We start from the raw sequence: 11692 nt of genomic DNA, 5'->3' as shown, positions 1-11692 counted from the left end.
GGAAATTTATATTTTTATTTGGTGCTTTTTTGGTTCAGAATATTTTTTAAATTCATCAATAAATAGCAAGCTGAAGAATAATTTGCATTTTATTTTAGGGATAATAGGGACTCCCAGAAGCTTTTTGACAAGATCAATGACATGGTCAGATCTGGTAGCACAAGAAGACAGAATATATCTGTTACTAGAGGAAGAAATAGATATTTATAGTGAATGTGATGCTCTGTATTGCCATAGGGCCTGTCCTTTCACTTTGTTTGCTCCTCAGTTCATGCCTGCCTTTTGGAGTTTCCAAAGATATAGAACCATACTGCCAAACAATTTGCAAAGCTATGATGGAGAGAGATTTGTAGTTGATGTTGAAATTGAAAAATAGTCTGTAACTATCAAGAGCATATTAGAAGATTTGGGAACAGATGATGAAGGGGATGGTGACCTAGTTCTTCTATCTAATGTGAATGCACTGAGATTAAAAACTGAAATTCAGGGGTACATGCACCATGAGGTTGATCCTCCTTATCCTTCTGATGATAATGAGAACAAAGAGAAGCAGACAGATGACATCCCTGTTTGGAACCAAGAATTTCTGAAAGTTGACCCAGGAACCTTCTTAGAACTCTTATGGTTACAATCTATTTAGACATGAAAGATTTGCCTGATGTGACATGCAAAATTGTTTCAAATGTGATCAAGGGATTGCCTCCAGAAGAGTTTCGGGAAACATTCAACACTAAGAATAACTTTACTATCAAGGAAAAAGCCTCGGTCCACAACAACAAAACAAAACAAAACAAAACAAAACAAAAAAACAAGTAGCAGTGTGAAGACAAATGAAGTTGTGTACCTACTGACACTGTAGCATTGTGAGCATCATTCCAAATTTGATTGTACCAATTTTTATACTTGTGTTGCTCTGTCCAACTTCTTCTAATGGATTAAGGCAAATAGGGTTAAGTGACTTGCCCAGGGTCACAAAGCTAATAAGTATCTGAAGTCACATTCAAATTCAGGTCTTCCTGACCCTGCTTCCAGTACTCTATCCACTAAGTCATCTAGCTAGCCCATTATAATTGTTAGTATTTGCAAATGCAACAGCAAATATGTTATATTAGAAGAATATCTGTTGTTATCATTGCCTGTGTAGTATTTTTTGAGACCAGAGTCTAATTCTATGATTGTTTTTAATAAACATAATCAAAATTGTTTTTACTTTGATCTGAATAATAATGATTATATAAATAATAACAATAATGATAACAATCTAATTTAAGTAGAGACTTAAGTTTTGATAAGCACTTTACAAATACATCATTTCATCCTTATAACAACCCTGGGAGGTAAGTGCTATTATTATCCTCATTTTACAAATGAGGAAACTGAAGCAGGCAAAGATTGAATGATTTGTTCAGTATCTCAAAGTTGTTAAGTGTTGGAAGTCAGATTTGAATCCAATTTTCTTGACTTCAGGTGTAGCACTTTATCTATTCCATATGTAGAGTAACACTGAGTTTTTTTTTTTCTTTTCTAATTCTTAAAGCACTTCATCTAGCTATTATTTAGTTTTAAACTTCAGGTTTTCTTGCTAGTTTACTTTCCTTGAAAGGAAAGTTGGCATTATAGTAAATATAACCAGTTACAAAAGTTTTCTGAAATAGAATTTAAAAAAAAAGATAGCTATCATCAAGAAGTATAAAATAGAGATACTGTATACATCTGTTGGAATAAGAAGGGAGAACCTATCTTTTAAAAATGAAAAGAGTAGAAAGGGAAAATATGGCAAATTATTTTTTCTTTGTTAATGATAGCATCCTTTATATGGCCCTTTAAACTTTCCAAGGCACTTTCCCTACAACAACTTTCTGAAGTAGCTTGAACAAATATCATTAACTTGATTTTACATATGAGAAAACTGGGATGCATAGATGTTAAGTGGCACTAGGTCTCCAGGGGAGAATCCTTCCCATGGACATGGGAGTGTCCCTATGCTATTTAACATGATTATCAGTACTTTGGATGAAGACATCAATGACAATTTTTTCAGATGAAATCAAACTAGGAATTTAGCTAGCATATTTGGAAACAGGATTTTAAAAAGATCTTGATATTCTGGAATATGGAGCCAAATCTAGTAAGAAAAAACTTTATAAGAACAAATATTGAAGAAACATGTCTAGATATCATTTCATCTGAAGAAGGCCTGAGGGTTTTAGTGGAATATAAGTCGATAGGAGACAACAATGTGATATGGTAATCAAAAAAAAGCTAATTCAAACTCAGGCTCCACTGGGAGACTCTATGTTCAGGAATAGGGAGATTACAATCCCACTGTACTCTTCCTTGGTCAGACCAAATCTGGATTATTGTATTCAGGTCTGGAGACCAAAGTAAGCAACTAGATTGATGAAAGGCCCCAAGGCTATGACAAAAAAGGATTGTTTGAAGAAACTGGGGATTTAAGCCTAATAGAAGGGAACACTGGGTGGATATTGGGTGAAGAAATGATTGTCTTTAATATTAGAAAAGCTCTCATAGAGAATGGGGATTAGATGTGTTGGGTTCCAGTGAGCAGAAGCAAGAACATTGGATAGAAATCACCAAGACCCAAAGACTACAAAAGGTGAAACTATTCAATATTGTGGGAGTTGTGGGATCATAAACACAACTTATTCATTTTTGGTGGAGCTATGAATCAGTAAAACCATTTTGGAAAGTAGTTTTGAATTATATAAATAATATGATTAAAATTTCCATGCCATTTGACCTAGAGATTGCAGTACTAGGTTTATAGCCCAAGGAGGCCACTGATGAGATGAAAGTTCTCTTCTACATACTAAAATATTTATAACAGCACTGTTTTGTGGTAGTAAGGAACTGGAAACAAAGTAGATGTCCGTTGACTGGACAATGGCTAAGCAATTATGACACCTGAGTATAATGGAAGATTATTATGCTCTAGGAATGGGAGAATATGACAAATGCAGAGAATCATTAAAAGATTTATGTGAACTGATGCAGAGTGTACTGCAGCTAGTAGTTTTACAGACTTGAAATATCATATAACCAATATATATCAATGGCAGGATATGAACTCAAGCCTTCCTGTCTCAAAATCTAGCCAGCTCTCTCTATCCTACAGCACACTGCTACAAATACATATCAATAAAACAAACTTCTGAAAAAAATTAAGTTGATAAATTATATAAATATGTTTCAACTACCCCTATACTAATATCTTATAACATGGAGATGAGCCTGGCTTCTCAAAGGCTCTGCCAACTGACAGCACACATGAAGGTCAAGGAGAGGAGTCTGGATTTGAGATGGTTCTCATTTAGTAACTGCTATAGGTCATAGAGCAAAGGAATAGCATGATGAAAATGCAAACAATGATAATTTGTATGACAGCTAAAAGGGATGAGACTGGATGAGGGATGAAAAGTTTTGGATCAGTTGCCATGGTGTGAGGAATGGCAAATCAGTTAGGGAGGTGTAAAAGAATTGCCTTGCTTCAGTGAGGACCCAGCTGAGATTGATTATGTAACATATATTTCTTGTCAGAACAGTTTCATGATTTTCTCTAGATCTCTCCAGCAGGACACAATAGGAGAAGTGAACACAAATTTGATACTCTTACTCAATTTAATCAGTATTTACTCCATTCATTGTGATTTAATGGTTATCAGTGATTGTGTTGGTGAATGAAGCAGAATAGGATTAAGTTTGAGTTAGCTATGTTAGTTAATGATGTTAGAATAGGAGTTATGATTAATTAATGTATTGATGATTACATTAATTGTATTGGATTTATCAGATAGATTCATACTGTATTAGTTGAGTCTGTTATGAGGATTTATTAGTACTAACCCCCTTCTCCCTCCTGAACTCTAAGTGTATTTTGCTTGAAATGAAGTTCATAAGCCTCAGCAATACTTCCTCACCCCAATGAATCACTACTGCCACTCCTAAGTGATTTTTGCTTTAAAATTACAACTTCCTTGGTCCCTTAGGGTGCTGTTGGTCAAACACTAGTGTTTGATGGCCTGCAGAAGGCCCTAGACCTTGTTGACAGGGTCTTATGACCTGTGGAAGATCTTGAAATGTTGTTGACAGGGTCTTATAACCTTTGGAAAGTCTCTTCTAAGATGGCCTGCAGTTGTAGTTAATGGTCTATAGTTGATGACTTATGAAAGGCCTGCTGAGTTATTGATGGACATTGCCCTTAGCCAATCATGAGATTTCCTCCACTTCTGAAGATTACTCAATCATAGGAGTGTTAAGCTTCTGATAGAATCACCCAAGGACAAGGAGATCTCCCAAAGACTCCCCAAGATCTATAAAAACCCTCAGCCCCTGAGCATCAGGGTCCTTGTCCATGAGGCCAAGGCCTTGGACCCAATTGTTTAGGGCCCACTGGTCTCCCTAATAGTGATTAATCATGCTTGGAGTTCTGCACTTTCAGTGAAGACTGGAATTTTGTGGCCCACAGAGGAAATGGGGCAGATGGTGAAAGTAATCCAAGGTTGCAGTGTGGTGGGTATGATCAATGGTAGAACAAGATAGCAAGAGATTCAAGTATAAATGATAGTGAAGAATTAAAGTGATGCACCAAGAAGGTGAATTTAGGAACCAACTTAATCCAGAAAATATTCTCATCTTTTTGCCATATAGAGGGAAATAGTAGCCAAGGCTGTTGGCAATTCAGAATTGAAGCTCATTTGTAAAACACTACAAAGAAGTATGTGGAGAATATAACCAGTATTGCCTCATAAAAGAGCAAAAAGAAAATAGAGGTAAAAGCTACCAAAATGTTGGGTGGTTCTAAGATAGGGATCTTTGAAGGAACATGTGCGTTAGTAACACAGAATAAAAAAAGAGTGGATAGACTATGATCAGCACCACTAGAGAGGCTGCACCAAATCACAAACACATTGAAGTTATATGCAAGGTACTAAAGACACAAGAACAGACACAAAAAATACCTGCCCTCAAGGAGCTTATAATCTGAGTTACCAGATGGCGCTTTTTAAAAAATTTGAATATATATATATATATTTTTTTCTTATTTTTAAGGAATGATTTGTATGTATACACACACACACACACACACACACACACATACACACACACACACACCCCTCTATGGAATATTTCATTTCCCAGAGGTACTTTCGGCATTTCCACGTCCAATATGTAAATTCAGAACTGATTGGAATTAAATCAATATGCAGAGCTTTATTTCATGTTGCCATAATCCTTAAACCAGGAGAGAAGGAAATTAGTAAGGCAGAGTTTTCTTCAAACTCCTCCTGAGAAAATGTTCTTTCCTAAATTCATTCCAGAAAGTGATATTCATGAGTGCAGTAGGGTCATAAAGACTTATATCATTTCTTGAGTCACATGTTTAATTGCAGACCCTAAATCCTGCAAGCCTTAGGATCTTTTTTTTTTCTTTGTTCTTTTTTTTTGCATTAAACCTTTCATTTCCTAAAAGCTTTTTGTAATACATTTTGAATTACTCTCTTCCTTAAAGATAATTTGAGAACCTAAGACCCATTGTAAGGTGCTTGTCATTGTATTAGGGTATATTCCATAGGTATGTTCAAAAGGTATTACTCCTGCAGGAAATCAGATTAGTGTCCAAAATGTTTTTTTTTCAACTGATGGCCTTCAAACTCAGGTGATCCCTAAAGCAGATTTCCTGCTGGGATTAAGTATTGACTTGTTTTTGAAAATCAAAAGTGTTGCATGTATTTTTGCTGTTTTGTGTAGCAGATTCTTTTCTGAAGTCAGACATAAGAAAGTTAATGGCGACCCACCTGCCCACGGTCCCGTAAGCACCTTTGCAGAGTGTGCTGTTCTAGTTGCCATGGCTGCCACATTTCCCTGGGAGATGATTACTGTACATTTAAGCATCTCAAGATGCGTATTTTTCAATGATGCATTTTGCTTGAAAAATATTTGAAAATCCATAATTATAAAAAGAATAAATTGGGTTGATTATTTTGAAAAAAGAATTCTTCATTTTACAAAAGGACGCTTTTGAGTTCCTTACAAAGGGCCAGGCTTTGCTACAGTGAAAATATGAACTGACTTACATTCAACTTGAAAGTAACTAAACAAACATGGATTACCCCCAGCTAAATAAAAAAGTCACAGAATTAATGAATTTCATAGTATGCTCTTTGAAATTCCTATACTATCACTAATTAACTCCCCATTCAATCTAGAATGTTCTCTATCAGAGATGTCAAACTCACAACCCTAGCTGTATGCTACCCACAATACTTCAGAGTAAGGTGGAAACAAGATTAAAATTTAACTGAGAAATATTTAACAAAAAAAAAACATAAATAGTATATTTTATTCTAAAACTATTTCAGTATATAGCTTCAGGGATCCTTATGTATAGTTTAATAGGCTCTGTTTCTAATTGAGTTTGACTCTAGATCTCACATGTTAATGGAAAGCTGGGTATCTCTGGAAAACATTACATCCTTGGGCACTTTCCTACTTCCACTACTGAGTGTGCTTTTCCTTATCTTCTCATCCCTAGCACCACTAACCCCCGCCCCATACACACAGATGTATCAATTCCTGCATGGAATTTTTCTGAAGTCAGACAGAAGAAAGTTAATGGTGACCCACCTACCCACTGTCCTGTGAGCATCTTTGTAGAGTGTGCTATTCTAGTTGCCATGGCTTGTTTTTTACTCTATTTCTAATATGTTCCTTCTAAATGATACGTGGTGGAGAGGATGTGGAAAAATTGGAATACAATGCATTGTTGGTGGAGTTGTGAACTGATCTAACCATTCTGGAGAGAAATTTGGAACTATGCCCAAAGGGCTATAAAACTGTGCATACCCTTTGATTCAGCAATACCGCTACTAGGTTTGTATCCCAAAGAGATCATAAAAAAGGGAAAAAGACCTATACGTACAAAAATATTTGTAGCAGGTCTTTGTGGTGGCAAAAAAAAAATGGAAATTGTGTGGATGCCCATTAATTAGGGAATGGTGAAACAGGTTGTGTTATGTGGATGTAATGGAATACTGTGGATGAGCAGGAGGATTTCAGAAAAACCTGGAAAGACTTACATGAACTGATGCTGAGTGAAGTGAGCAGAAACAGAAGAACATTGTACATATTAACAGCAACATTGTGCAATGATCAATGATGACAGACTTAGCTATTCTCAGGAATACAATGATCCAAGAAAATTCCAAAAGATTTGTGATGGAAAATGCTATCCACATTCAGAGAAAAAACTATGAAGTCTGAATGCAGATTGAAGTATACTATTTTCACTTTTTTGTTGTTTTTTCTTTCTCATGGTTTTTCCTTTTTGTTCTGATTCTTCTTTCACAACATGATTAATCTGGAAAGGTGTTTAACATGATTATATATATATACATATATAATATATATTATATATGTGTGTATTTTATATATATATATATATATATATATACATATATAAAACCTATATCAGATTGCTTGCTATCTTGGGGAGATGGGAGGGAAGGGAATGAGGGTCTAAAAATTAGAACTCAAAATCTTACAAAAATGAATGTTGAAAAATCTAATGTTCCTTCTAACATCATCTTTTTGCAACTACTCCTCCTCTGAAATTTACTTCATTCATTTGAATTACTTGACCCATTTTTTCTTTTTTCCTTTTAGACTTGAATACTAAAACTTAAATACATAATAAGAAAAGAAAATATTATGAATTTAAATATAAAATAAGAAAAGAAAAAAACATGTCATGTACACAGTAGAACATAAGAGAGGATTCAAAATATATAGCAATAAATTTCCATTTCAAGAAAGCCTGTATATTAAATACTATGCATTATGTTGAAAGCTGTCCATCTTTTCTTTGCTTCCTTGTAGGTTTTCTTTTGCTCTCCGCTGTATTTTGTTTTTACTTTGTTCTTTTTCCCCCCTGCTCCCCTCTCCCGCCCCCTGGAGGCTGTAATTAAATGTGGATATATTTATATATAGATGTTGATATATACCTACACATATACATATATACACATACATACATACATACATACATGTATACATACATAAACATATACTTTCCCTAAGAGATTCTACTCCTAATCTTTGTTTTCATGTTTGTGTGTATCTTTTATTTCTTATCCCTCTTGACTCCTCTACTTTACTTCTACCCACTACCTTGCCTTCCTAATAGTTTACCTACCCCTGCAATGATCCCTCCCTTATCCTCCCATTCACATTAATTTAAATGTTCTTCTATATCCCCCTTTAACTTATTCCCTCACCCTCCCTGCTAAAGATCCCTCTCTTATCCTCTCCCCTCTTTATATCCCTTAGCATTTTCTTTCTTTCTAAATTTAGAAGACTTTTATATTTTTCTAGATGTATATGCATTGTTCCCTGTTGAACCCATTCCCAATGAAAGTAGGTTTCCAGAACTAACAGGCCTCCTCCCCTATCTAATTCTTCTCTATCAGTTCTTCCTCTCTCACCTAATTTGTATAAGGTAATTACTCTTTTTAGCTATTCTGGAATGGTTTTACTTTTTGAAGTCATATCTTGCTCAGGTCCACCTCAATCTTTCCTATGAACTATCCAATTACTAATAACAATCTTAGACTTATTTTTACATTTTATATACATAAAAGGTAAACAGTCTGTCCTTATTGAGACTCTTGTATTTGGTCTTTGGTTTGTATTTTATGTTTCTCTTGGCTCTTGTATGTTAAATCTTCTATTAAGTTCACTTTTTTTTTAAACAAAATCCTGAAAGTCTGAAAATTCATTAAATATCTATTTTTTTTCATTCAGGATTATGCTTCCTTTGACTGGGAGTGATATTTTTGGCTGGAAATCCACTTCTTTTGCAACTGGAAATATAGTGTTCCAAGACTTGTGGTCTTCTAGTGTTACCACCACTAGGTCTTGTGTGATTCTAATTGTGCAACTGCCATATGTAAATTTTTTTTCTTGTTGCTTGTAATATTTTATCCTTCAGCTGCAGGTTTCAGAATTTGACTATGATGTCTCTGTGAGTTTTCCTCATAGGATCTCTTTCAGGTGTTGATTGGTGGATTTTTTCTATTTCTACTTTCCCCTCCTCTTCTAATGCTTCAGGACAATTCCCTTTAATTATTTCTTGTATTACTGTATCATAGCTTTCAAGTAGTCCAAATATTTTTATGTTTTCTCTTCTTGATCTGTTCTTCAGATCAGTTGTTTTTCTTTTGAGATGTTTCACATTCTCTTCTATCTTTTTTTAATTCTTTATATCTTGTTTTATTATTTCTTGTTCTCTTATAACTTTGCTGGCTTCCCTTTGCCCAATTCTGATTTTCAAGAAGTCATTTTCTTCCTTAAGATTCTGTATCTCCTTTTCTAATTGTCTGACTTCCTTTTCATAATCTTGTTTTCCTTGATTTTTTTTTTAGTTTTTCCTCAATCTTCTCACTTGATTTTTAAAGTCTTTTTAAAGTTCTTCTATGAATTCTTTTTAGGCAAGTGACCATTTGACATTACTCTTTGGGGTAGAAGAGGGTTTCTTTGCTTCACTATCCTTCTCTGAAGATGAACCCTAGTCTTTTCTATTCCCATAGTAACTCCTATAGTTGAATTATTTTTCCTTTGCCTGTGCAGTTTTTTAACAGCTTACTTTTTGTAATCACCTCCAGTCCTGGTGCATGGGGAGTGTGTATTTCTGGCCACAGATCCTCCTTCAATTCTCATCTCTGACTTTGAACCCAAACCAATACTTCCAGCCACCAGTAAGTACCCACAGCCCAGGGCATTCTACCTCACTGCTTCTGCACTCGTGGAAGAATGCTGGTTCCTTCTCACCCCTAGCCATATCTGGGCAACACAGCTGGGTCTGGTGTTCTTTGTCAGCAAAGGTTCCCTAGATCTTCCCTGGCTCAGATACTCAATTCCCCTCACTGTCCTGGGGTAAAAGTTCCTGTGGCTTGGCCTGAGGCAGCCTCCCAACTCAGTTAACCACAGGGTTTGCTGCTTGTTGTCTAAGCTGTCCCAAGCCTGGAGGTGTTTACTCTTCACAGAGACCAAACCTCATCTCGGGATTTTTCTTCAGATCTCTGATTGTTCCAGGAGGACCCCCATTCTGTCCCTTCTCTTGGTTATTTTTTACCATTATGCTTGCCCTGAAATGCTGTTTTATCTCTTTCATGGAAGGAAATCTTGAAAGCTTGAAATTTTCTGACCTACTCCATCATCTTTCCAGAATCCTCTCTCCAGATTCTTATTATTGTCACCTATCACCCTGCAGATCACTATTCCCATCCTTTTCTCAAGGTGGTCAATGCCTGGCTCACAGTCTTCCTCTAGACATATATCTTACTTTTGTACTTGGGAATTTTCTATACACACAATGATGTTCTCTTGAATGTCCTGGCCTCCCAGGTTCATCAATTTCCTCAAATCCTGCAACCTATATTTTTGCTTTTTCAGCCACCTAAGGTATGATTATAGTTCAGACTTCACAATCATCCATAACTATGCTAGTTCCATGAAATTCGATTTTTTTTTTTAATTTGCAGAACCAAAGTCTAACAACCCCTGGTTTTGAACATTGAAAATAATGCTTGTGATAGTACTTTACTGTTGTTGACATTGGAGTATCAAAAAAAAAAAAGATTAGTTTGCTTAGAAAATTTCTTCAATTGACAGTTTTCTAATATTTGCAAAATTCCCATCCTAGTTCTCAGAAAAGTATAAAAGAAAGGTTTTATGCAGGATTTAAAAGAATGGTAAGATAAAACCATAGAAACAGATGAGTCATTGTTACTTAGAAATCTGCCAGGGAAGTGAAACCCCAAGAGATCTTTTGTATCTGGGTGGTCCTGTAAACAAAAGCCTGACTTTCTCCTTGTGAACATCTAATCTGCTCAGTCCTCATTGTGCTCAGGGAAGGGGTCAGCTGTATTCCCTCCTACCAACTTGAAAGAAAAGGATTGCCTTTGTCCCCTTCCCTTATTCTCTCTACCTTGCACAGACACCAAATTTATCTCCATATCCAAGCTACATTCCATTTTAGACTGTGACCAGGGCAATACGTGATAGATAATAGCTAGCATTTTATATCATCATTTATGGTTTGCAAAGCACTTTACATCTACCTCATCCATTTTATCTTCATAGCAATTCTGGGTGGTAGGTGCTATTGTTATCCACATTTTACGTATGAGGAAACTGAAACAAACAGATTTTTTTAAAAAATTGACTTTCCTAGGGCCACACAACTGCTAAGTGCCTGAACTTAAAGTCTTCCTGATTCCAAGTCCAGTACTTTATTTATTATGCCACCTTGTATCCTTGAATGAAGCTACAAATCTTGTGAATGGAAAGAACTTGTGAGGCATGTTATAATATTATAATGGGCATTCCTTTCATTTGAGAGGTGGTGCTGCATAATGGGTAGTGATTTGGCCTCAAAGCCAGGAAGCTGTAAGTTCAGATCTTTTTTTTTAATGTATTTTTTTTTAATTTGGAGACAATTGGGGTTAAATGACCTGCCCAGGGTCACACAGCTAGTAAGTGTCAAGTGTCTGAAGTGGATTTGAACTCAGGTCCTCCTGATCCCAGGGCCAGTGCTCTATCCACTGCACCACCTAGCTACCCCCCTATAAGTGCAAATCTTGCCTCTGATGCATACCAGCTGTGTGACCCTGGG

General features: G+C 35.8%; 1 pseudogene; it reads left to right on the top strand.

The window, feature by feature from the left end:
* Positions 1-271: 271 nt before the first annotated feature.
* LOC114023060 lies at positions 272-816 on the top strand (annotated as a pseudogene).
* The last annotated feature ends 10876 nt before the right edge of the window (positions 817-11692 follow it).

The sequence above is a fragment of the Vombatus ursinus genome, unplaced genomic scaffold, assembly GCF_900497805.2.
Source record: "Vombatus ursinus unplaced genomic scaffold, bare-nosed wombat genome assembly UNPS02014816.1, whole genome shotgun sequence".
NCBI classification, from domain to species: domain Eukaryota; kingdom Metazoa; phylum Chordata; class Mammalia; order Diprotodontia; family Vombatidae; genus Vombatus; species Vombatus ursinus.
Note: the sequence above shows the minus strand (reverse complement) of the source record. Positions and strands in the feature narration are given on the sequence as shown.